This window comes from Balaenoptera physalus (genome assembly GCF_965194825.1).
Source record: "Balaenoptera physalus genome assembly, chromosome: 7".
NCBI classification, from domain to species: Eukaryota; Metazoa; Chordata; class Mammalia; order Artiodactyla; family Balaenopteridae; genus Balaenoptera; species Balaenoptera physalus.
This window is the reverse complement of record NC_138886.1, coordinates 66,158,080-66,183,867: the sequence shown is the minus strand read 5'-3', so window position 1 is coordinate 66,183,867 and position 25,788 is coordinate 66,158,080. Positions and strand designations below refer to the sequence as shown.

Below are 25,788 nucleotides of genomic sequence, written 5' to 3'. Positions count from 1 at the left end.
TGATGACCGTGTTTTTTTCTTCGAGAAAATTTCTCTAATGCAGAAGACAGTCATTTTATTTTGGATACTAAGCAGGCATGTGGCGTAACATGAGTGCTTGCGAAAAAAGTTGATGCATTAGCTGTGGACTGCCCATTGCATGTCTCCTGTATTAGGAGTTGACTATATTGAAATAGGGGGAAAACTTTTATGGGCTGTTTTACTTGTGTAATGATAACTACAGGCTTGAGCCAGAACTGAAAGAGTGGGAGAAGTTTATATGGAAGTAAGCCTTCAGACAACTGTCCTGAGGCTATACAATAAAGGATTATTCCTTTGTTTCGACTAACTTATAATTGGGAGGCAGTAGTAATTATTTTTCTGCATTTCTGTTTTAAAGAGGGTGTCTTAGAATAAAACATTTTTCTTTTTATTGTTTTCTCATTGACTTCATGAAGTACGGTCAGTTTTGCTTGTCGCCATATTTACTTTTTAAAAGTCATGTGAAATTTCCTAGGTTAGTATTTGTTTCGTGAATGGGCTTGGATTCTTTCGAGATTCTCCAATAAAGTTTTTTTGCTCAAGTACGACATTTAAAGATAGTGAATATCTTGATTATCAATAGGGTGATCACTGTTTTTGCTAAGATCTTTGGAGAAGTTGAAGGTCATAAAAAGCCTTGCATAAGAAAATATAGTACGAAGGAAAAAATCAGAGAAAAATAGAATTGCGTAGAATGCCATGGATTTTGAAGTCAGTTTTACAAGTGGTATATGTTTGTGGGGAGAGAATTACAATCATTTTTGGGTTTTCTTTCATCGAGTCAGGTCTCAGGGCTCTATTATATTGAATATAACTTCTTTTGGGGGAAGATGAGAAGACATTAGGCACAGCTCGATTTTTGGCAGTTATTTTCCTCTTCTGCTTCTAAAACAATATACAGCTGCCTGAGAGAAAAGCGTCTTGCTTTTTTTTCTGTGTCAGAAAGAGGAGAAAGAGAACTATCTTAGAAACATACTTAAAGCACATGATGAAAATGAAAGGTTTTTTAAAAAAACCTTTTAGAATCTATTTCCTTTGTGCCAGGTACCAGATGTTGATGTTGGCAGTGCTTAAGAGGGTCACAGAGCATTTACAACCACTAGGCTGTGGGGAATAAAATTCCAGGTCTGTTGCACCCAAGGTTATTTAAAACTCGTATTTACCTAGTGGTAACTGCTGCAAAAGTACTTTTCCTATCTGAGCCCCTCTTAAATAGGTACCTTAGAAATACATGATCAATGAAATTGCTGCAAAATAGATTTATATTCCAAAGGCTCTTAGCATTACAAAGGTCACTGGTTCCATTTAAGTCTCTTTTTTCAACGCGAAAAGCAGATTGCTGTCAACTTTGTTAGACACGATTGGCATTACTTGTGAGCTATCCATTTCCAATTAGAAGCCAGAAGCTGTGCTCCTTTTACATGCATGTGCCAAAAAGGCATTACCCCCCCCCCCACACATACCCATATTTAAATGATATTTCCTTAGTATCCTCTAGAAGTATGATTTTGAGAAAAAGCAGGACCCTTTGTGCCTCTCTGCGGAGTTTCTTCTGTGGGTGAGCTGAAGTCCTTTTTGTCACTGATAGGATTGTAGGGGAGGAATGTTTTCCTCCACCCTCTTAGGGTCTCTGGCTGGGTCTGAAAATTAAACTGACAAAGACGTTATCTGGAGATGTATAGATTTTTGTTTTTAAACAGGAGAAAAGCATACAAATGTATTTAGTATAAGCTTTACGGGACATGGGAACCTTCATAAGAAAATGAAGACCCAAAGAAACAGACCTGAGTATTTTATGCTAGGTTTTTGAAGAGTACACAGTTGTGGAGGGATATGGTAGGTTAAGGAGGAGAAGGAAATTGTAGTGAGTTGGGGGAAACCTAGCAAGGCTTGTTTGTGAGGATTCTTTTCTGCATCCCTTTGTGTTTGGAGATAAGATGTTCCTTTCCTCTGGGTATAGGGAGGGCACCCGGCATTATGAGGGTTTTATGGCCTGTTCCAGGGAAGAAGGACGAGGGGAAGTCCTTCCGGCTTCTGCCATTTTCTCAAACTCCTTCAGCTTAAAATGTTCAGCATGCCAGGGTGCTTTATCTTGGTGTTCTGAACTCCATCAGGATAATAGGGTTAGTAGTTTCAATGCAAAAACAGGATTTTGGGAAATAAAGTTCTGAAAAACAAAGCATTCTCACAAGAGAACTTCTTGGTGATCATTATAGATTATTGTTTCTTCTGGGTGTAACACTGGGAGGAGTTAGATGGTGACCTTACTGAGCTTTACCAGAGGATTTTAAGTATTTTTGCTATAGCTGTCAATTGAGATTTTACTCAAGAAATTTGAATTTATTCATAAATACAGTGGGATTAATTTTTTCTAGGCTCTACTTCCTTTCTTGTTCCTCCCCAAAAGAATTAGTTTCTTTGTCTGTAGAAGAGGATATTTCAAATAGTTTAGCTGTCAGGAAGAAAGAAAAAAAAAACCTAAAAAACTAGAAGGAAATGTCATGAGTCGTTGCCTCTGGGTGCTGGGATTGTGACTAATTTCTGCTTCCTTATGCTTTCTACACTTTTGAGATTTTCTATAGCTAGAGTATATTGCTTGTAGAATCAGAAAAAAGAAAAAAAATATACGCATTTTAGCAGATTTTGATATGCCTGAGGAGTCAAACATTACCCATTCTAATGGTAGACCCTGGAACCTTGGTTCTGGACAATAAAAAAACAAAGCCCTGTTGATGATGGTATAGCTTTCAGAGCCACCTGCCATTTGAATTGGTACACACAGGTGCGGACCACCTTCTCATGGGGGTTTGCTGGTGACCAAAGGAAGCAGTTGGGTTTATAGCTTAAATGGCAGAAAGGGCTCGCCATTGTTGCTGTTACTGCCACGTGCTTCTTTGCCTTCTACCTCCCATGTGTATGTTCTGTGGGCCTATTTTTATTTTGTAACACCCATTCTGTATTTGTGCAGTGGAAATGGGTTTACAGGGTGGTGGGGAGAATTGTGTGGGTAATTTCAGAATTTCCTCTATCACGTCTGTATAGGTTAGTGGAGAATGCCATATAAAATAGCATAAAATGAGTACCTGCCTGCCGGGTGGATGCACTTAGGATTCCCTTGTAATTCATACAGTCCTTAGTGTAGTTTTGAATGTTACTTCGAGTTGGAGGAATTTCTTTGAACTGTATCATGTTATAGTCACTTGGAAAAACTACATGGAATGCTAGTGTTCGGACTCAGAAGACTGCTTTGTTACTTTTTAAGTGTGATCTTGGGGCTAGTATTTTCAACCTCTGAACTTGGTTACCTTCATCTGTAAAATGGAGATACTAATAACACCTTCCATTAGGATCATTGTGGGGTTATATGAAAGTATTTTGCAAATCCCAAATCCGTGTATGTTTTATGTATTGACTAGGCTACTTTTGGCAAACTACCTAAATTTCAGTGGAGGTGATTTGGATCAAATCCCTGACTTCACAGCCTAGAGCCAAACTGCGTTTGTCCATTCTCCTTGGAAGAGGGGAGGTCAAAGATGTATGATTTTAATCTTGTTTTTGTGAGAGGCTGTGCCTACTCTAACCCCCATAGCTTCCATTAAAAAACTCAAAGATAGTTATTCATTTTCTTTTCCTAATTACTTGGCAGAAATTTAGAATTAAAAGAGAGAAACTAGTAACAACCAAACTTTGCTTCAACAAAAGGGATTCTTGGGTCCTAGAGACCAAAGAAATCAGCAGGAATGCCCAGGGTGAATTGATGGATTGCAGAGCCTGGCTGGTAATTACTTTCACTGAGCTAAAACATTAACTTAATGCACAGAAGCAAGGCCAGCTGAAAATCAGGATTTGGACTCTTCCCTCCCTCCGCCATGGTTATACCACACTTTCCTTCTGGAGGCAGTCTTCTCTTTGGTGGGATAGCCCTTCTTCCCTTCCTAGGACTTGGCATGGATTTTCATGCCCCACCCTGGCAGACTTGGGTTGTACCCTTTTGCTTTGGTTGTCCTGGGCAACTGTTGGTGGGGACATATGACTGTTAAGCTCAGCCAGCTTTTGGGGTAGCAAGAAACCCCAGTTCCTCAAGAGTTTTCAGCTAGATATTGACAGATTTAGCTTATCTTGGGGTTCACATTTCTAGAACTGGCAAGCTTTAGCTTTTGGACTTTTGTGACACTTACCAGGTAAGCACGTTGTTGATTGTTAATAACTTTCTTGTGTGTTGGAAATGATTGTCCATAGGACATTTAGTGACATGATTATTGAGTGATATGTGTTTGCCGTGGGTCTGGAGGGGCATGTGTATATTCTGTGTATATTTTCAGGTGATTGTCAAATCCATAGTACTTGAGAGCATATTTACTCTACAATGCTCTCAGCCTCAACCCTTCTATTATGTAATGAAAAAATTGTGTAACTAGAGAGATGAAACCATTTCCAGCTCATTAGCACCATGAGTGGACTTGAACTCAAGTTTTCTGACTTCAAGTTTATGGGGATAAGACTAGTAGCTACCTTATGGGATTTAGAGAGAATTAAATTTTAAAAAATCTAAACTGAGGGTCAGGAACAGTGACTGATGCAGAAAAAGACTTAACAAATGAAAGCCACCGTCATTGTTATTATCATTTTTACTTTTTATTATTTTTCTCGTTACCACCACCACCATGTTGTGTAAGATTGTCAAGCAGTTCTTTGGTGTGTGCCAGGTTGGGGAACCCCACCTTTTGCTAACAAACTGAAGCAAGTACTCAACTTATGGCTCTATTTAAAGAAAATTGCACAAGGTTTGACACTTGACTTCCATAAACACCCACGGAAAGCATTGGTAGAAGATAACTGAATGATAATTTGCAATCCTAATTTTGAATTTTGTGTATTTTGTGTGTATTTATGGGTTGATTATATTTCTAACATAAAAAGATTTGTCAAATGTGATTCTGTCCAAGTACACCCTCCTGAAACAGCAGGGATTCCCTGGAACCATGGTTCATTGTTCAGCAGTCTCCTGTACTTCTTTGTTTCCTTAGCCATCTACATGGAATATGTAATATTTCAAGCATTTAAGTTTCCTAATCCTGTCAGCACAGGGCTTTACGTTGGAAGACTTTAGTTATGAAATCTATTCTGACGTAATTGTTTAAAAGATCAGACTTTTGAGGAATTTTTTATGACATGGGAGTATATTCACAATATGTTGAAAAGAAATGGCTGCAAAGCTATAAATAGTATGACCCCAACTTTGTGGCATATAAAAAGGTATACACATGAAGAAGAAATACTGGAAGGAAATATACAAATGAGTAATAATAGTGTTATCTATTCTCTGGGTAGATTAATAACAAATATGTTGATTAATAACAAATATGTTTTTAAAATTTTTACAAATAATTTTTAAACTTTCTTTGAATTACCTGCAACTCACTTATACTTTGTATAAACTATTTTAAGAAGAAAGAAATTGTCAGTTGTGTCTTGGTAGGATAGTGTTTGTTTAATGCCATCCTGTGTCATACTAGTTTAACTCTGTGTTTGATGTACTTGCTGTCTCGCAGGCAGTGTAGCTTAGGAGAAAGAGTGCGGACTCTGGAATCAGGTGGGCTTGGGTTTCCACCCCGTTGTCTTCATTTAAGAGTTTCCGGATTGGGGAAGTTGCTTCTCTGAGCCTTAGTTCTGGTTAAATAGGGGATGCCATCTCCTTGGCAAGGTTTCTTAATTCTGAAAGTGGCTTGCTCTTGTAGGTGCTCAATAAATGCTAGTCCTTTTCTCCTCCCAGCCATTACCCTTACTTCCCCAAATTCCACAAGGATCAGTTTGGGGAATAAAGGAACTTGGAAAAAAGTTTTAGTTTCATACTAACATTTTCGGTGGTTTGCCTTTTTAATCATCTTTTTACTGTAAAAGTCTTGGTTTCTGTAAGTCTCACATCCTGGGGAACCAAACTCATGACAATCATGAAGTGTCTTACTTCAAAGGGTGAGAAAACCGAGCAAACCAAAATTGTGATGCGCTCTCTGGAGCAGTGTGTGTGAGCATATCAGCCTGGGAACGCTGAGTAAGAGCCTCACCATCCACCAGCCCCTGGCAGTGATGCGGAGGGTGTGACGAGGACTCTGGGGCTGAGGTAGGGTTTGTAATTGCATGGCCGTCTGGCCTGCCCCGAGCATTCTTTTCCCTTCCAGGATTCCTGTAATTGTCATCAGATGGCTCAGTCTCCCAAATGTTTCCGGTATTGCAGTGACTTCTGGAGTGTGTTTAAGGAGAAAAAAAGGCCAGAATTAGCAGTCATCATTTGTTTGTGTCCGTTCTGTTGTGTGATGCGTACAGATCAGACATCTCTGGAGTATAGAGAAATCCGTCAGATGTACAGTCCTTACCATCTTCTCTAGCACCTTCCTGCTTCTTTTGCTGGTTCTTTTCCACCTGCACTGCTCTAAAGGAAAACAAAATTGAGGAAAGATGCAGGAGGTGGCCCTGTTTTCAGCTGTAGTCCTTTATTCTTTTGGTCTCTTTACTTCTGGGGACATTTATAGAGCATTGCATGTTTCTTGGAGTGCAAGCCTCCAGGAGGTTAGGAGCTGGACAGTGAAGAAGCCCTGTGAAGTATGGTTCAAAGTCTTGGCCATGGAGGAAAGGAGACATTTGAGATAGACCTTGAATTTCGACTGATAGAACTTGAATGACAGAAATGATAGCATTAATTGGCAAAGCAGGTGTTAAGGTCGAAAGAACAACCCAATAGCACAGTGATAGAAAAGGTGAGATGTGTTTGGAGAGCAGTATAGGATGCAGGTGAGCTTAAAAATAAGAAAAACTTTGTAAATTTGCATTCATTCTTTGAAGAGGGGTCAGCCTAACGATTCCAATTTTAGGCTGAATGCTGTCTGTAAAGATAGAGAAGGAATGGCTCATGCCTTCAAAATGGGTCCCATTCTGAGTATTTCAAGGTAGTAGTTGAATTTTCCTTCATCATAAGCCTGTAACTAAAAACCTAACTCTAGGAAGATACCTTGCATGGGGGTAATTTTTAAATCAGGTAATCTGTAATTTGACCTTGACTGCTTTTCTAGGAAGGGAAAAATTTCCTAAATGAAAAAGGACAGCTAATTTTTTTTTTTTTTTGACGTGCGGACCATTTTTAATGTCTTTATTGAATTTGTTACAATATTGCTTCTGTTTAATGTTTTGGTTTTTTGGCCCCGAGGCATGTGAGATCTTAGCTCCCCGACCAGGGATCGAACCTGCACCCCCTGCATTGGAAGGCAAAGTCTTAACAACTGGACTGCCAGGGAAGTCCCAAGGACAGCTCATATTTAAAAAACCAAAAATGGAGTGATCGCCACATCTAACCACGTGTGTTTTTCCACCCCCTCATTCCCTAAGCAGAGCCTGAGTAGAGAGGTGAGGTTGGATAGGATTGCTCAACTAGATCATTTTGGGAAGCGGAAAATTGAAGATAACTGAAACAGTTTCTTCTGATTCATGCTGTTGGCTGAGAAATTGTGCTTTTTAAAAGCTACTTTGCTTTAGTGGCTCTTATTCACCAAACCAGTGAAATAGTTCATTGCACTCTGGTGCCCCTGTTTGTGTAGCGGTGGAGCGTTCTCTAAACTTACAGGGACCCAGCTCTAGACAGTCATGTGAACTATTTCACAGTTGTCATATGGATCTTTTACAATAATTGAATTAAATTCTGATGCCTACCCTAAAACCCATTCTACCTCTTTCTTCGGGCATGGGAAATGGGAACAGCAAAGCCCTTAATCTTAGCAAGGATCCAAGAGAGCTCATGATTAATATAAAATCTCAAGTCATGATAATTTCATCCCCCTTAGCAGTGATTGGTCTGATAGCAGGCATGTGACTAAGTTCTGGCCAATAATTTGTAAGAGGAGGTCCTCTGGACAAGGGGAGTGAAAGTTACCCATCTGGAATGAAAAACAGATTCCTGCTTGGAGTTTGTCAGTGATGCTTAGTGAGGCACCGAGCAGACATGGGGATGAGCATGGCAACAGGAAAGGCAGAGCCGGTGTCCTTGACACCTAGCCCAGGGCTGCTACTTCTGACTACTTGTTCTGTGAGAGAGCTAATTGTTTAAGCTCTTATAAACTGGATTTTTTAATCACCTGAGGCCAACCTCATTTCTATCTCATAAGATGTTTATGCTTTTATCATGCCCCTTCTAGTATTTTCCCTTCAATTTGGAAAGTAGTTCTTGTAATCTATAACTTAAATCACACTGTATATCATTTAAATCAGTGGTCCCCAACTTTTTTGGCACCAGGGACCAGTTTCGTGGAAGTCAATTTTTCCATGGATTGGGGGTGTGGGATGGAGGGGCTGGGGATGGTTCAAGTGATAATGCGAGCGATGGTTCAGGCGGTAATGCGAGTGATGGGGAGCGCGGCAGATGAAGCTTCACTCGCTTGCCCGCTGCTCACCTCCTGCTGTGCGGCCCGGTTCCTAACAGACCACGGACCGGTGGCGGTCCGGGGGTCAGGGACCCCTGATTTAAAGTAGTTACTGTCTCAAGACATGAGAGGCAAGTACCTCTTTTTGGTGGGAAACTAGAACTGACCCTTCCCAAAGCGAGTGCACTGCTGCCAGTGAAGTCATCTTGTGGGCCATCTTGTTTTCACCACAGGTGGTACCTTGGTGAAAGGTGTGATGGGACAAACATGTTTGAGTTTGGTTTGTATCAGTTCATTTTGTTTCTGTTGTTTGTAAATTGGGTACTATTTGCTTAGGCAACTTATTTCTGCTTTGGATTGTTATGATTGGTAGTAAGAGAAAGAAATAGTCTAAAAATACATTCTCTCGCAAGGTTATTCAGTTTTTAGTTTGTGTTTCTTTGGCCTATAAGGTTTGTGTTTCTTTGGCCTATAAGGTTTGTGTTGGTGTCTGACTTTGTTGACAATTCTTTTATGATATTTAAGCTATTCCTTGCAGTATATTTTCCCTTTTAGTAAAGAAAACTTACTTTCTTTGCTAAGATGAACTATCATTAGGACTGCTTGGTATTGAGAATATTTCTCACTTAATACCCCTAATGAGATACAAATGTTCTAAATGTGTCCTTATGAGTTGATGATATTTAGAGAGGAATCTACTTATTTTAGTTAACCAATCCCATTGCTTTCATATCGTGCATCCTTATTAGGCTCTCATGTTCCTGTTCCATATGGAGTTCCTTGTGAAATCAGACCTCAGCAAGCGGTGTTGTTACCTTTCAGGGTCAGTGGTACTAAAAATGTTGATGACTTTTGTTGGCTCTATGTATCTTGTTTTTGTTTTTGTTTTTGGCTGAGTTGGGTCTTTGTTGCTGTGTGCGGGCTTTCTCTAGTTGCGGCAAGTGGGCACTACTCTTCGTTGTGGTGCATGGGCTTCTCATTGTGGTGGCTTCTCTTGTTGTGGAGCACGGGCTCCAGGCGCGCGGCCCTCAGTAGTTGCGGCGCATGGGCTCAGTAGTTGTGGCTCTCGGACTCTAGAGTGCAGGCTCAGTAGGTGTGGCACACGGGCTTAGTTGCTCCATGGCATGTGGGATCCTCCTGGACCAGGGCTCGAACCTGTGTCCCCTGCATTGGCAGGTGGATTCCCAATCACTGTGCCACCAGGGAAGTCCCTGTATCTTGTTTTTATAGCACTGTTCCTTTTTTATACAGTCATGATAAATAATTCCTTTCCCTATTCTTGAAAAGTGAATTTTGTTTCTTAGTTGGTTCTTTTCTGGTATTTATACTTACTAGCATAAAATAATTGAATATTTTTGGACCACCCCCCTCCCCTACTTTTTTGGCTCCTTCTGTAGGCTGGGAATGGTCTTCTTAGCTCCTTGGTTCTCTGGACATTGTCCATCTTTGACCTTTTGCCAAAAACCTGAAAATGTTCAAGTAAAACTAACTGGTTACTCTGAGTCATACTGAATCAGGTTTGCCCAATTTCTAGGAGTCAGTGTTTTAAAACCCTTTCAGTGACCATGTCCTTGTACTTTCTGAGGAAAGTAGACAAGTCAGCGAAGAAGTTTTAAAGAACTTGACCTGTGGGGTTACACCTTTTGAGTTCAAATACTAGCCTCAAAGTTTACTCTGCATGCCCTTGGACACATTATATGACTTCCCTATGCTTCAATATTCTTCTGTGAAATGGAGACTGTACTGGTACTTCTGTTGTACCATGAGAATTCTCTTGTGTCATGAGAATTCTTATGAGAAGATTTATGAAAAGCTCATACAGTAGTGCCTGGTGCCTACTAAATGTATAGTTGATAGGATAGTATCTGGTTGAATTGTTCAAAGTACTCTTTAAAATCTGTTTCTCCTTTGGCTCTCAGAACCACCCGGTGGAAGAGGAAGTATTATTAGCCCTATATTATAGGGCACAGTGTTAGAATGTAACTTTGTTACTAGTGATAGTATTGTTACTAGTGATAGCTAGATATAATTTGTTATACTTCAGTGTGAATTGGGTCTTGAGGAAGTTGCCCTGTTTTTGTGATGTTATAAATTAGAAGGGCATCAATTCCTATTCCTTAAATCTGTCCCAGTGGTGAGTCAGTTCATTCATTATAAAGTTACTTATTTATTTGCTAAACAAAGATATTTCTCACTTTGCATAGTTCCAGTATGCACAGTTTTCAGTTATTATGGTTAATTAAATAATACTGCCCCCCAACAACACAGTTTAAATATGTTATTATGTTACATTAACAGTGAGTAATTGTATTAAAGTACAACCAGCACATCCTGTTATTTGGTTCATGAACAGACAGCAAAAGGTGTAGCTGTGTTGCCTCCTTGTCTCTCAGAGATAAATTTGTAACTTTTTTAAAAAAAATAAATTTATTTATTTATTTGTTTTTATTTTTGGCTGTGTTGGGTCATTGTTGCTGGGCGCGGGCTTTCTCTAGTTGCGGTGAGCAGGGGCTACTCTTCATTGCGGTGCGTGGGCTTCTCATTGCGGTGGCTTCTCTTGTTGCAGAGCACGGGCTCTAGGTGCGCGGGCTTCAGTAGTTGTGGCTTGCAGGCTCTAGAGCGCAGGCTCAGTAGTTGTGGCGCACGGGCTTAGCCGCTCCGCGGCATGTGGGATCTCCCCGGGCCAGGGCTCGAACCCGTGTCCCCTGCGTTGGCAGGCAGATTCCCAACTACTGCGCCACCAGGGAAGCCCTAAATTTGTAACATTTTATGAAAATGGATAATTCAGAGAGGGAATTGGTGGACAAAGATAAAAGTGCTGCATAGTGCGGCAAAGAAATTAAAAGTGCTAACAGTGGAAGTGAAATCTGAGCCATTCATAAATAAAGTTATAGGAAAAGTAGCTGACTCCAGGAGTGTAAACCATGCCACTGTTCTAGAGCCTCTATGTATGTAGCAGGATGAGTTCAGTGAAAAGGAACTTGCTCTTGTAAATTAGGAATGTGATTGTGACAACAAGGATGAAAACATAACAGAGCAAAGGATGCAGGCAGAAAACTTTGTATTAAAGAAAACTCCTCAGAGATACTGCAGGACAATGAAAACACAAAGGATAAAATGTTGGAAGCTAATCCACACTTAGACAGGAGTATGCCAATTCACCAAGGTATACAAAAGATGCTCATTTGGTATTTTAAATTATACAGTGAGAAGAAGGCAGCACTGTTCAAACTATTCAGACTGCTCTTGATATGTTATTTTAAATAAAACACTTTAATTCTCAAAGTTTCTAATGTTTTAAATTACAGTGTACTAAATGAATGTTTTACTTCGTTCATCTTCTTATCCCTATGTAACTGATTTTTAATGTTTTTGACAAAAAAATGTTAAAGGTCATAGAAAAACTATAATTTTTCTATTGATTATTAAGATCGCTCTGCATGGTTTCAGCTTGCACGGTCATGTTTACGGTCTCGTATTACTGTGCAAGGCAAGAGCTGCCAGTATTTATTAAGCCAAGTGGGCACTCTTGTTAAGTGGTGGGGATGCAATGATACAGTGATGCCTTATGAAACATCATTCCAACATAGATGTATTGAGTGTCTGCCAAGTACCAGGCTGCATACACACATGTGAATAAAAAGTAGTTCTTTTTCTCGAAGAATCCACATTTCAATTGATCAATGAGAGACAAGATCATTATATCACAACAGATGCAGTTATCAGTAATATGTATAATACATTTCTTTGAATACAGTGATAGGGAGATACCAGGCATTGTAAGAGCCTAGAGGAAGGGCATCTAACTTATTAGCCTGGGAGTGTGAGGGTTGGGAGAGCAGGGAGACAGCCTGGAGGACTCAGTAGTTAATATGGAAAAGCTGTGTTTTAAGAGCCAGACAGTGGTAAGAAATTTCTGCACGGAGAGCACAGGACGTTTTGAAAAGTTGATTGTTGCTGCAATGTGGAAAGCAAGATATAGGGGACAGATCAGCAATCCTGTAGACATTGGGAAACCCTTGGGATTTCTCTGTAATTTCTTTTAAATTAAGGTATAATTTATACACAGTGAAACTGACCCATTTTAATGTATCATTTAGTGTGTTTGATCTACGCCCTGTAACCACCCCCACAGTCAAGATGAGGAGCCATTTACACCACGCCTCAGTGCTCCTGAGTGATGAACCCCTCCTTACGCCCCCAGCCCCTGGCAACCACTGACCTGTTTTCTTTTTCTTTTATTTTTTTTTTTAAATTTTATTTATTATTTAAAAAAATTTTTGGCTACATTGGGTCTTCATTGCGGTGTGCGGGCTTCTCACTGCGGTGGCTTTTCTTTGTTGTGGCTCACGGCTCTAGGTGCGTGGGCTTTAGTAATTGTGGCTCGCGGGCTTAGTTGCTACGCGGCATGTGGGATCTTCCTACCAGGGATCAAACCCGTGTTCCCCGGCATTGGCAGGCGGATTCTTAACCACTGCGCCACCAGGGAAGGTCCCTGACCTGTTTTCTGTCCTTATAATTTTGGCTTTTCCAGAATGTGATATAAATGTAATCATCTAGTATGTAACCTTTTAAGTCTTGCTTCTCTCACTTAGCATAATACTTTTGAGATTCATCCATGTTGTTGCATGTTTAAAAAAAAAAAAAAAAAAGCCTTTGGGTTTTAAGCAGGAGAATTATCTGTGAGATTTGATGGGAGGGTGGGTTTGAGAGGAGGGAGACCAGAGGCTTTCCCTGTAATTTAGCCAGGTGCTGATGGAGGGGAGTTGCAGAGGCAGGGCTTGGTTTAAGAAGTATATAGGAGGTAGAATCAGTCCTAAACCAGCTACCTGATACAGGTAGTAACACAGGAGCAAAGGCAGGTAGGGAAGAGGAGGCCCTGCATGTCGGCCGAGTTGAGGGGGTTAGTGTGGGATAATCCTGAGGTGGAGCCCAGCAGGGTGTGCGCATGTGAAGGAGTTGCCTTATCTCCTTCCTTATCCTCTGAGCTTTGCCTGGGTCAAACTTGCTAAGTGCTGACCTTGCTTAGTTAAAGGGCTCCTTTTTTTCCTTCATCCCACCACATCATCAGGAGTTTGGTCCCAAGGCCTTGCTTTGGGCTCTGAACTGTAACATGAAGAATGTGCTGTTCATGTAGTAGTATTAGGTAACTCAGTTCATCTTTGGTTGCCCATTGCTTTCCATAAATGGCAGTGTAAATGTCTCTAGAGAAGCTATGGTTTGCTTGGTTCATGGAGCTAGAGGTCAGAGTTTAATAGTCACCATCTAGCCTACTGGCTGGGGACTCTCTTTTATAAAGATCCTTTTCACCAAAAGGGGTTCTCTTGAACTGTGTTTTTTTGAGGATGCTATTAATACATTTGAACCCGTTTGAACCATATGGGGTGGAAGCAGTGATGAAAGAACACAATATTAGCCATATTTAAGATATGGCAGACTCCCTTTCTGGGTATGCTTTGATTCAGTGAGGATTCCAAGGCCTGCATTCAGGCTAATGGGAGAATTCTGTGCTTGATTAATAATGCTTATCTCTGGCCTAGGAAGGGAAGCACCCTGAAAAGTGATGGGTAGAGTGTTTGCCCCTCTGAGGAAGAACTTTTCAGAAAGGTGATTCACCACACAACTGCTTATACCCAAAAGGTACTGGCTACAAAATTATCCCACATCTGTAATTAAAGCTAACAGAGCAAGCATTTCATCCTCAGGCAGCTCCGTGTGGTAGAGTATTTCTCTTGTGTCTCACAGATGGGGAAACTGAGGTACAGAGAGGTCAAGTAACTTTCCCAAAGTCAGACAGACTGGCAGAGCTTGAATTCACACCCAGGTAGTCTGGCTCCAGAGTCCGTACTCTTCTATTTACACCATTAGGTCTTTAAAGTTCTAGAATGCCAGCTCTGGGAATTGTTTCATTTCACAGTTAAGAGAGATGGAGTCTAGAGAAGGCTCTGAGGTGACTCACTGAAGATCACAGACGATGATGGAGACAGAACTAGTTTCCCCCTGCCCAGGGCTCTTGCCATTCTTGCACATTTTGTACCTTTGTCTCAGTTGCTTGTCAGTTTCACATTAATGAAGAATAACTTTGCTGACATAGGCAGACTGGCAAAATTTGTGCTTAATTCCTTCCTTTTCCTTGGCCTCAGCTCTCTCTTGTCTGGGAATGTACTAACTGGCTCTCTTCCTGTCCCCTCTGTCACTTTATTATTCCCAAGAGAGCCTGGAATCACTGTTACTGTTCTCCAGCCTGTCGTGTTTGGTCATTGTCCGATCTTGTGCTCTTTCCAGTCTCTTCCCGTTAACATTTGGGGAGAGAAGAAGATGCCCGACCAGCTGGGTGAGAGTTGCATTTTGGGGTGGGGGAGGAGCTAGGACTATTGTGGGATTCAGGTTATTGTGGTACAGATCAAAGACCTTCACTGGGGTGCTGACTGTTGTGATTTTGATTCTCCTGCCCCACCTGTACCCACCAGAGCTCACTCCCTCCATTTTCAGTGCAGGGCATCTCACTGTCTGCATTTGGGGTTCAGAGCTAAGACACAGTGCTGATAAACTTGCCCCATGGAAACTTGAGTACACAGGGCATCTGGGACAGAAAAGGGCACTCTTGCCTTGACAGTTTACATGTCATACTTTTTGTAATTTTATTTTGAGGAGCCAAAATTTGGGGGATAAGTTGATTGTCTGTGACATTTGTAACCTTTCTTTAAAGAAAAGTGCCTCTTGTAGGCTTATTCAAGTCGAGAGACTGATGTTTTTCTTCTGTTTTTTCTCTATTCTTTCTTCCTTTTCTCCTTTATTCCCTCCCTTCCTTCTCTCCTTCCTTGTATAGTGGGTCCTTGTATGTAAAAATATAGCTCCTGTTCTAGTCTCTTCCATCCACCCAACCCAGGAATGAAGTTGAATGTTAACGCATTATGGTCACCATTCTCCTGTGGCTTACTCTTTCTCCACATTTACTGTAATTAAAAATGCCCTTCTCAATTTCAACTCAAAATACCTGAAAAGACTCCTTGTTCTGTTAAGAGAAAGCAAATTTCCCCAGGTAAGTTCCCATATGTTTTCTGTAAAAACTGGCACACGCTTTCTTTGTATTTTACCCTTGTCAAATGAGATCCTTATAAGAGTAATCAGTGAGTCTAAGCCTCTCATCTCTTTTTGCCTGTGTTTTCTTGGGTAATTTTAACTCTTTTTGTGCCGTCCAGGAAAGTTTGCTTCTTCTTGTCACAACAGGAGTGTCTGGGATTCCTGAGATTGCCCTCAGGTGGCCCTTGAGCTCTGCAGTTCTTCTGAATGTGGGGCTTGTGCACAGAGGAGACTTTTCCTCCAAAGCCCTGGGAAGGGCCCCAGCAAATGTGTTCTCAAGGTCATTTCTTTTTGTAAAGGGTGCATGTGTTTTTGCATGCTCTCTCTTAAAGAGGGTCCCCCAAAGTGTGTAAGCTTTAGACCTTACCTCACCTGCATCTCCTTGAGTTGTTCCTTTCAAGAAATACATAGCAAGAGCTTCTATCACCTGAATTAGTCACCTGATCCAGTTACTTTCTCTGGCCTTCCAGCTGCAGTGTAACTTCTTTCAGTTTTTCTAATTCTGGCCTCTGAAAATGCAGAGCAGCTGCTCATCCATCGTGTCAATCAGGAGGTGAAAGGCCTCAACAAGAAACGTTGCTGGAGAGATATCTTAGGGCTTGGGTAGTCTAGTCCTACATTGCAGCTGGCACAGATTAACCTTACCTAGAGGAGAGTTGGGTTTGGCAAAGGTGAGTTTAAGGTTCTAGTTCTTCATCTCTAATGTGCAAGCACATTCCCTTTTCAAAAAATACACCAGAAAGCTGTCTCTGTGAAATGCTTTGTAGCACAAGCACACACACACACAAACCTTACTCCACCTCTAGGAGTGACCGTCATTCGTCTGGTCTCACAGGCCTGAACACCCGAGTGATCTTTTTCATCCTGTTTTCTTCCCACTCCCATCATTTGCCACAACCTGGAAGTTGACTGTTTTAGTGTGCATTGTCTCTTGGAACTATCCCCTCCCTCCTTTAAAAAAAAAAAAAGTCTCATGACTACTGTTGAGTTGGATGGGAGAGGTGGTTTATAAAGTGAACAATCACTCTTTGGCTCCTTTTCAGTCTCACTGCCATACCACAAGCTGGCTGCAGTAACTGGTCAGTTCACCTTCAAGCTCCCTCCAGGACACTCTACTCCTTGGGATTGGAGGCTTTTAAAAACATCTCGTTGTCACTACTCAGCCCCCAAACTTCATTCATTGCAGGCTCTCTGATCAGAATAAGCCCTTACTTCTCTATTCAGGGACAAGCCCTTACTTCCATATTCAGGGTCCTCCTTGAGAGGAGACCAGCATATCTTTCCACCTCAGTCTCTCCTTGACACTTTTTATATTGTGTTTTAGCCATATCAGTTCCTGGGTATGCCTCCTTTTTTGCAGTCTTTTTCTTAAGGCACTTAATGCTTTGTGCCTTGTAGGACAGTTATTTGTATGGTTGTATGATACTCCAGACTAGATTTAAAAATTTTCGAAAGTGCTTTGTCTTGTTTATTTTTAGTAGTGGTAGGTGTTAAGTACTTAGTGAAGAAAGTAGCACTAGACGATTACAGAGAACTGCACAAGCACCCTGCCAGGCACGCTAAACCCTAATTACCTGTCTTCCCTACCACACCCGGAGCTGGACTGAAAAGATAATCACATTTGTTTCTTATTCCTGTGATGCTCTCCTCCATTCTTTGCATAGGATTTTTTTTTCTTGTTTTAACCAAAAATTTTGATTTTTTTGTCAAACTCACTAGAAAAAGGAAATCGGATGCTCTTCCACTATTAGTTGAGGTGTACTAATCCCTTTGTGTTTGAAATTTTTAATTATTAAAAAAATCTTCCAGTGCTTTAATATATCTGTCAAGAAACCTTTAAAAATTTTAAATGAATTTTAAAATTTATATCTGGAAAATTTACTTTTGAAAATTTACTCATGGCTAATTGGGCAGTTGCATAACTAAGATTAGTAGTGATTGCTCTAGTTTTAAAAACAGCAGTGATATTTCATTTGAATTACTTTTTAAAGACATTTCTAGATAGCATGGAAGGAAGGTGAATATAGTAGTGGTTTAAATAAGTAGGGGTTTAATTTGTGAATTAATTTTTAATTTGAATTTGTTGTATAGCTATTACAATCAAGTGCTAAGTAGATAATGTAAAGCAGTGCATAGTGTTTGAAGCTTTGATCAGCCTTACCAAGTAGATCTTAAATCTAAATCAGTATTAAAAGTGTCCTAAATGGTATAATTGTTTCATTAGACAACCTGAGTTTTGAGTAAATTTGTAGACTCTTGAACCTTGTAATATACCAAGAGTAAGCTTAGATATAACAAGCATAAATCATTGTGATTTGCATAATTTATCTCTTCTGTGTAAATATTGTACTCAGATAGTAAAACTGCTGTCCTAGAAATCAGATTTTGATTGTCTGAGTATTTGTGGGGTTAGAGGAGGTTTTCGGGTTATGTTTGTGTTTAGATTTAATTTCAATGATAAGTTAAGATTTATGGTGAGCAATGTGCAGAATGTTTTATTTACTTTTTCCAAGCTTATGAATAAAAGCAACTTCTGAATCTGATCTTTAGGAACCAAGTTCAGGAAATATGGTATAATTCTATTTTGTTTTTTTTAAAAATAAATTTATTTATTTTATTTTTGGCTGCATTGGGTCTTCGTTGCTGTGCATGGGCTTTTCTCTGGTTGCGGCGAGTGGGGGCAACTCTTAATTGTGGTACGTGGGCTTCTCATTGCGGTGGCTTCTCTTGTTGTGGAGCATGGGCTCTAGGTGCGTGGGCTTCAGTAGTTGTGGCACGCGGGCTCAGTAGTTGTGGCTCATGGGCTCTAGAGCACAGGCTCAGTAGTTATGGCGCACCGGCTTAGTTGCTTCGTAGCATGTGGGCTCTTCCTGGACCAGGGATTGAACCTGTGTCCCATGCATTGGCAGGCGGATTCATAACCACTGTGCCACCAGGGAAGCCCTATTTTGTTTCTTTTAATTGTGCCTTATCTCTTTATTTGCAAGTTGGGTATTTAAGATATTAACATATTTAATACCCTGTGATTGGATATATTTAACTTTCGACTTGACTCATGCTTTTCAGATTTTTGGACTCTGAAAGCAGGAGCCACATAAGATCTGTCTTTTGCTTAAAGTACTAACTGACTACACTCTGATGTTTCCATTACATGAAACACACACCCCTGGTTTACTGCAGAGAAAAGGCTTCTAAGAATTAGGCGTGCTTCACTTCTCTGACAGACTGTTTACTTCTTTATTCATCCATTAATACATAAATTCATTTTTTTCCAAAATATTTATCAAATTTATATGATGTGCTATGAACTATAGCAGGTGTAATGCTGAACAAAACAGAAACATTTCTTTTCTTGCGCTCTAAGTACCTTAGAGTGTAGTAGGGGAGAAAAATATGAAACCAGGCAACCATGGTACCATGTGATAAATGCCCTCGAGCCCTAAGCCCAGGGTTCCATCAGCACACACAGGAGGAGTGAGTGCCAGAGACGCCCTGGAGGAAGTGGCATCTCTGCCTCTTTATTCTTCTAAGTTAGCCAGATGAAGTGGTCTAGGAAGAGTGACTAAAAATGTTCTTGGTGCAGGGAACAGCTCTGATAAAAGCCCAGAGTAAAGAGAGAACTCGGCACGGTAGAGGGACTAGTATGTTAAAACTTTAGGCAACCAAAACTCAGATCACCAGAACTCTCTCATTTTGGATCAGAACATTTTTCTTTTGCAGTTTACTTTGATGAGGAGATGAGAAATGATTACAAACTTACTGTATGAGTCCCCATCCCTTATAACAGAAATAATTATTTTAGAAAATTTGAATTATGTGTGACTACCAAAAATGAAAAATCATTCATAAACATATTACCTAGAGATAACCTTACTTGTCATTTTGTAACTCTCATTTCAGATTTTTTCGTATGCATCTTTAATTTTATAAAATTGAAATGATACTGAATATGCTATTTTGCAACTGATATTTTGCAAAAGTCACATTAATGGTCCTTCATACCTTTGGGTTACTTGTAAAATATGCATTTTTAATGGCCGTATAGTATTCTGACACGAACCGTTATTTATTTATAGAACCCCTATTATTGGAAATGTAGGTTTCTAACTTTTGGCAATTTTAAATGTTGTTGTGATAGAATGTATTTGTATTTAAACTTTTGATTAAGTCTATGATTATTCCCCTAGGGTAATAAAAAGGTATTTCCTTTCTTCCACGCCCCTGCTTTTTTTGTAGATATGAACTGCTTGTTTATCACCAACAGCCCTGAAAAGCATTACAGCTCTGAGGACATGAGGGCTTAAATCTTTAGATCTTTGGCATTTAGACCAGTGGTTTCCAAGACACCTGCTTGAAGAGCACGTTTGGCAATGATTCCCATTATATCCATACAAGTAAAAGCATAAGTTAAAATAGATGTTATTGTGGCTGGACATGCAAAGTAAGACTAGTGCTAAATGTTGATAAAAATGTGAAACTATTCTATGCAATTTTTTTAGAGTACTCACATGTCTAGAAATGTTTTATCCAGAGAATTTTTTTTTTTTTAACAGGAATTAAATCTCTTTTAGGGAGTGTTCTTTAACTGCATGATTAAATAAACTTCTGGTCTGTGATTCAGAATATATCTTATTAGATAAATACCTCTGGAATTAAGAACCAAAGGAAAAACGGAATTGTTTCTTAAGTCAGCATTTTTTCTTAAAGATGTCAAGAGGGAGATTTTGCATAGAACCAAGTAGGAGATGCTAAGAATAGGAACCACCGGGGGTTTTATATTTTGTAGATTTTTGTACTGTTTTAGTGCTGAAGTCCTATTGTCTTCATTTGCTCATCCTGTGTCTACCTTAGACTTGAGCATCATACTCTATAAATACCCCCTCAAAAAAAAAGACTTAAAAAATAATGGATTTATTGAGATATAATTCACATATTGTACAGTTTACCTACTTAGGATGTTTTTACTGTTTCAGCGGTTTTTAGTGTATTTGGAGTTGTGTAACCATCACTACAATCAAATTTAGAACATTTTTATCACCTCGAAAAGAAATTTCTACCCTTTAACTATCACGGCCCCCCCCCCCCCACACACAGACACTGCCAACCCCCTGCAACTGTGGAGAACGGATGTACTTTCTGTCTCTATGAATTTGCCTATTCTAGACATTTCATACAAATGGAATCTTAATATATGTGGTATTTTGTGTCATCTTTCACTTATATTTTATTTATTTATTTTTAAATCTTTTAAAAATATTTATTTATTTTTATTTTATTTATTTTTGGCTGTGTTGGGTCTTTGTTGCTGTGCGTGGGCTTTCTCTATAGTTGCGGCGAGCGGGGGCTACTCTTCATTGCGGTGCGTGGGCTTCTCATTGTGGTGGCTTCTCTTGTTGCGGAGCACGGGCTCTAGGCACGCGGGCTTCAGTAGTTGTGGCACGCAAGCTCAGTAGTTGTGGCTCACGGGCTCTAGAGCGCAGGCTCATTAATTGTGGCTCACGGGCTTAGTTGCTCCGCGGCATGTGGGATCTTCCCAGACCAGGGCTCGAACCCGTGTCCCCTGCATTGGCAGGCGGATTCTTAACCACTGCACTACCAGGGAAGTCCTTTCACTTATATTTTAAAGATTCATCCATATTTTGCCAAACAGTACTCGATTGTATGTAGTATATATCACATTTTTTGTTTATCCATCTATCAGTTGATGGAACAAATACTTTATAATGTCTAAATGCATTTGGGTAGCTTTGTATTACAAAGGCAAAAACTAAGAAGTGAAGTTGCAAGATTCCAAATTGGAGATGCCTTCAAAGTTTGTTAGTGGTGAAGGAATATGTAAATAAGTTTAGAATTAAGTTCACATGGTTGTTTGGTCTAAGGAAGAATATCCTATCCATCAGTACATCGTGTCAGTTCTACCTGCATCTGGATACTTCTTAAACCTGCTCTTGTCTCCATATGTCTGGTAAATTATCTAAGCAACATCTTTTGTTTGGCCATTGCATTACCACTACCATCCCCTAAAGCAGGCAAAAAAGGAGCATTTCTAAAAATGTCATTTTCTCTCAGGAGTCCGAAGTCCTTAACACAGGCTGCCTGGCTGCGTCACATCAGGCCCCTGCTGCCTTCCCCCACCCCTCCTGTTCTATGGTACTGATTTTGTGTTTAACAAAGGATAATGGAGTCCTTTCTGAAGATCTTACCTGGGTACCCTCAACTTCAGCTTTCATCGCTTCAAGAACTGGGTGTTAAGGACGCCTTTTGGAGCCTGGTGAAGTAGAAAGGTCTCATGAGCTCTGGGGTCCACTATGTATCAGAAACGTGCTTGTTTCCTTTCAACCTCTTTTCTGCAAAATAGAGATGATACCTTGCAAGTTACTGTGAAGGTTAAGGAGATATTATGTGAATGTATCTGGCACATAATATGTGCTCAGTAAACTATGTCCTTTCCATTTGGATTATTACTCGAATGTGGTGGTTTAGGTGAGTTTGATATCCTCCCCTTCTCTTTTTTTGCTGAAAAGAGGGATCGATACATTATGATGATTACCTGTAGTTTAGGGTTTTTTTTTCTTCTAAAATCCGTAGCTTTGTTTCTGAATTCTGGTTTTGTGAAGACTCTGGAATTTTATTAGTGCTTTAAAACCTCTGCCAACCAGCAGTACTTCCTTGGGTCCCTGCCTATAAAAAGACAATCTATCATTTATTTCCTTTTTTTCCTAAAACATTTATGTGTCTGTATCTTTATGATTTCCTCATTACGTGAATAATTATTGTTCATTTAAAAACCAAGAAAATTCAGGAAATAGAGAAATAGGGAGAAGAAGATAAAATTAAGTTGCAATCCAATTACTTGCTGTGGTCATTGTGGTTTATGGTTTTCTAGACTTTATTCTTTGCATATACACATATATGTGCCCATAGTTTTTGAAAAAGAAGTTGGATGTTTAATTGCTTTCCCTACTTGCCAATGTAGGTGTTTTTCATTGTTAATATCATGGTTGTTATACAATTTTCTATGGCCTCATAGAAGGCCATTGTATGGGAGGACCATGATGAGTGTCACCAGTCGTCTTTGAATGGATGTTTAGGTTTTATCTAACTTCTGGTCGTTATAAACAGTGCTGGCTTTGATTTTGAAGTCATGATGATTCTGATACGCTTTTTACTTTCTGAGTTAACAGTTCTCTTGAAGTAATTTCCCTGAGGTTTAATGCCAGATCCAGTTCAAACTTGCCCCTCTTAACTTTTCACAGATCGTTTGTAATGTTCTCACCCGCAGGACGTACTCTCTCTCTGTTCATGTCCGTATTTTGCTCTTAATTTGGTGCTAGTTTTCTAATTTCTTCCTATCCCCACCTCCATTTACCTTGACAAAATGGTATATTTTCACTTTGGTGCATACTACTGTCCTATCTGAGCTATAACTTTTGAATAATTATCACTTCATATTGGTTAACATCTCTTTCCCTTTTGCCATGGATCCTTATGACTAAATTTATGAATTTGTTGCCATTATATTTTCCATCACCTCATCTAAAATTGGGGTTTATTTAAATATCTGATTTTATTAATCTAAAAGAGAGTGCTTACTTTCTTCCAGATAAAAGAATCAGTGGAGTGGTTTGTATTGTATAGTTCAATCAAAAGACACATATTTATGCTTTCTTTTGCCTTAAATTGGGATATTCCTAAACTGGGATTTTTCATCCTGGATTGTTTTCCTCCTTTTAGGTCTGTTTTTTTTTTTTGGCCTACAGACAGCTAATTATGTCCTTAAGGAGCATTAGCCATTTTAAATAGTTTTAATAGGAAGCTATGTAAATCATATTGTATATTCAAGAGCCGGGGTTATTAAACTTGAGCATGCATCTGAGTCACGCGATGATCTCATTTAATCACAGACTGCTGGGCCTTACCCCTAGTTTTTCTGATTCTGTAGGTCATGGATACGGCCTGAGAATCTGCATTTCTAACAAGCCTCCAGGTGACGCTGATGTTGCTGGTGCTGAGACCATACTTTGAGATTGGAACACAGAAATCATTTTTGGATTCTCCATACTCTTTGTAATTATCTATAGTCTTTTTCTCTTTACACCAGTACACATGGCAGATATAACTGAGCATATTTTAGTAGAGCTGTCACTTGTTTAAAAAGCAAACAAAACCCTTTATTGGCAAAATACGGAAAGGTTACTGGATACAGAGCTCCAGCCTGGTGTGAGCAAGAACAGTAGGCAAGGCACCTGGAGCCCTAGACTAGGGTCCTGGATTGTTTGGGCCAAGACAAGTTTCCTTAAATCTCTTACAGTCTTAGTTTGCTTGCAGGAAAAAAAGTGATTGCTGCTAGACTTCTCCTTTCCCTTCACCTCCTAAATCTGCAGACAAATCCTCAAAGTGTTTTTTAAACAGGTTCACGATGTCAGATATCTCAATTAAGAAAGGCTTATCTGTTTTCAATAAATGTTCAAAGTAGCTTTAATAGAGGCATTATTTTAAGGTTTTATCACCATGGGGGTTTTAGAAGTTGGATGAGGAAATATCTTGAAATCACAGATATTCCAAATGGCTTTGAAAATCAGAGCTACAGGACAGGTGATGGTCTGTATGTCAAGTCTTCGAGACGGTCTGTATTCTCAACCTTCGAGAATATAAGGTTGAGCCCAGAAGGAAGGAGGAGGTGAGAGAGAAATCTTAAAATAATGGGAATTGAAACTGTAATTGGGTGTGTTTGATTCATTGGATCCAGGGTTAGTTCGGTGTGTAATTCTCTGTTTCCTTTTCAGATGTAACTAGTAGTGGTTACACTTATTAGCGAATGGCAATTTAGACTTCTGCGTTTGAAGTTCTTTCTACCTGGTAGCTGAGATGGGGGAGAGGTATAAGGCCTTTTCTGGAAGGCATATTTTTTGTATTTGAATAGGAAGGATACACTATTAGAAAAAGCATAAGAGGAAAGGACTTTTGTAGAGGATTACTTGGCATGTAGGTGAGTGAAAGGTGAGGCTACAGCAACGCCCGGTAGCTGATAAGAACAGAGTACAGACTAAGATGAACAGGAAGTTTCTGCTGAGCACCTCAGCCTCTCATGTTTAGACTTGGTTAAAAGGCAGCTGATTCAGCCGGAGATGCTTCAGTTATATTGTAGAGACAAGTCTCTTGTCCTCTGAGTCTGTCACCGTGAGTTGGAATTTAAAATGTTTTTAGAAAGCCTTTTTTGACTCTTCTTTTATTACTGTGTTCTCTCTCACCATTTTCTTTTTTTTTTTTTTGGATGGTATGACATGTGTGGTCTTCTTTTCTTGTCAGCAGTTGGGAGAAAAATCTCAACAGAGGGAGAAACCTTATGACACAGAAAATGTTTCCCTGAAGTGTTCCCATGTGAGCAATGGGCATGGGCATGTACTAAAAGAAGGGGGGTAAAAAGGCTTTTTGTTGAGAGTGACAGGTTGACAGGACGACCAAAATTTAACTTAGATCCTTTCGTTGATATTGGAACGTCATAAACCTTCATGTGACACTGCCACATTCAACTGTGTGATCTGGAGCGCTGGAGCTTGTACCACTGTGTGTGTGTGTACAGTGTAAACATTTTATGAACTGCAGTGTCTGATCCATCCGTCTGTCTGGGCAAGAATCTCCCTTGATAGTAAAAAGAACAGCAATCAGGACAGAATTGGTCAATGCGGCATGTCTAATGGTGGGAAGATATTTGAAGGACTCGCTATAGACACAATAGTCTCTCTAAATAGCCTCTTTGCACCCGGAGTCTTATTGCAAACAGGTTCATTAAGGAGAGACATTCTGACACACAGCATCACAGTAATGAAAGTAGCTCTGTTTTTCTAATATTGTATCTTGCCACTTCAGTTATGCTGCTAGTACAAGATTTCCCTTGTGTTGTTGTATATTTCTCCAGAAAAAGAATCAGTCTTCATAGAATATACAATTATTTTGTACAGGAATGTATAACTCATACCTAAGATCCAGTCCTCCCTGTTTATGTGCACTAGTACAGAAATAATTGGCAAACACATCTTCCAGACCAAAAGATTCCAACACCTTCAATTTGTTGGGCTAGAAGATGTTGAACCAGAGTTATAATAAACTTTAAAAAAATGTGTAATGTTCAAAATGGATTTGTGATCAATCATAAAAGAAAAAAAATATTAGCACAGTTTCCCATGAGGTGTAATTTTTTTCCTAGGGTTTCAGCCAACTCCAGTATAGCATCTGTTCAAAGAGGGGGAAAATGCAAAAGGTTTTCATCCACCAA

At 39.8% G+C, this 25,788-nt stretch overlaps 1 protein-coding gene across 17 annotated transcripts in view; it reads left to right on the top strand.

Annotated features, from left to right (window-relative positions):
• The window catches only part of BNC2 (basonuclin zinc finger protein 2), a 430,833-nt gene that overhangs the window by 73,473 nt on the left and 331,572 nt on the right, over positions 1 to 25,788 (top strand). Inside the window, exon 2 of one of the 17 annotated variants that reach the window (XM_082468006.1) lies at positions 23,455 to 23,579. The exons of 15 other annotated variants lie outside the window; for them this stretch is intronic. The gene's annotated coding sequence lies outside the window, so the exon portion shown is untranslated. Of the gene's footprint in view, positions 1 to 23,453; positions 23,580 to 25,788 lie in introns of those variants that run through there. One more of the 17 variants, XM_082468020.1, reaches the window with a different exon arrangement.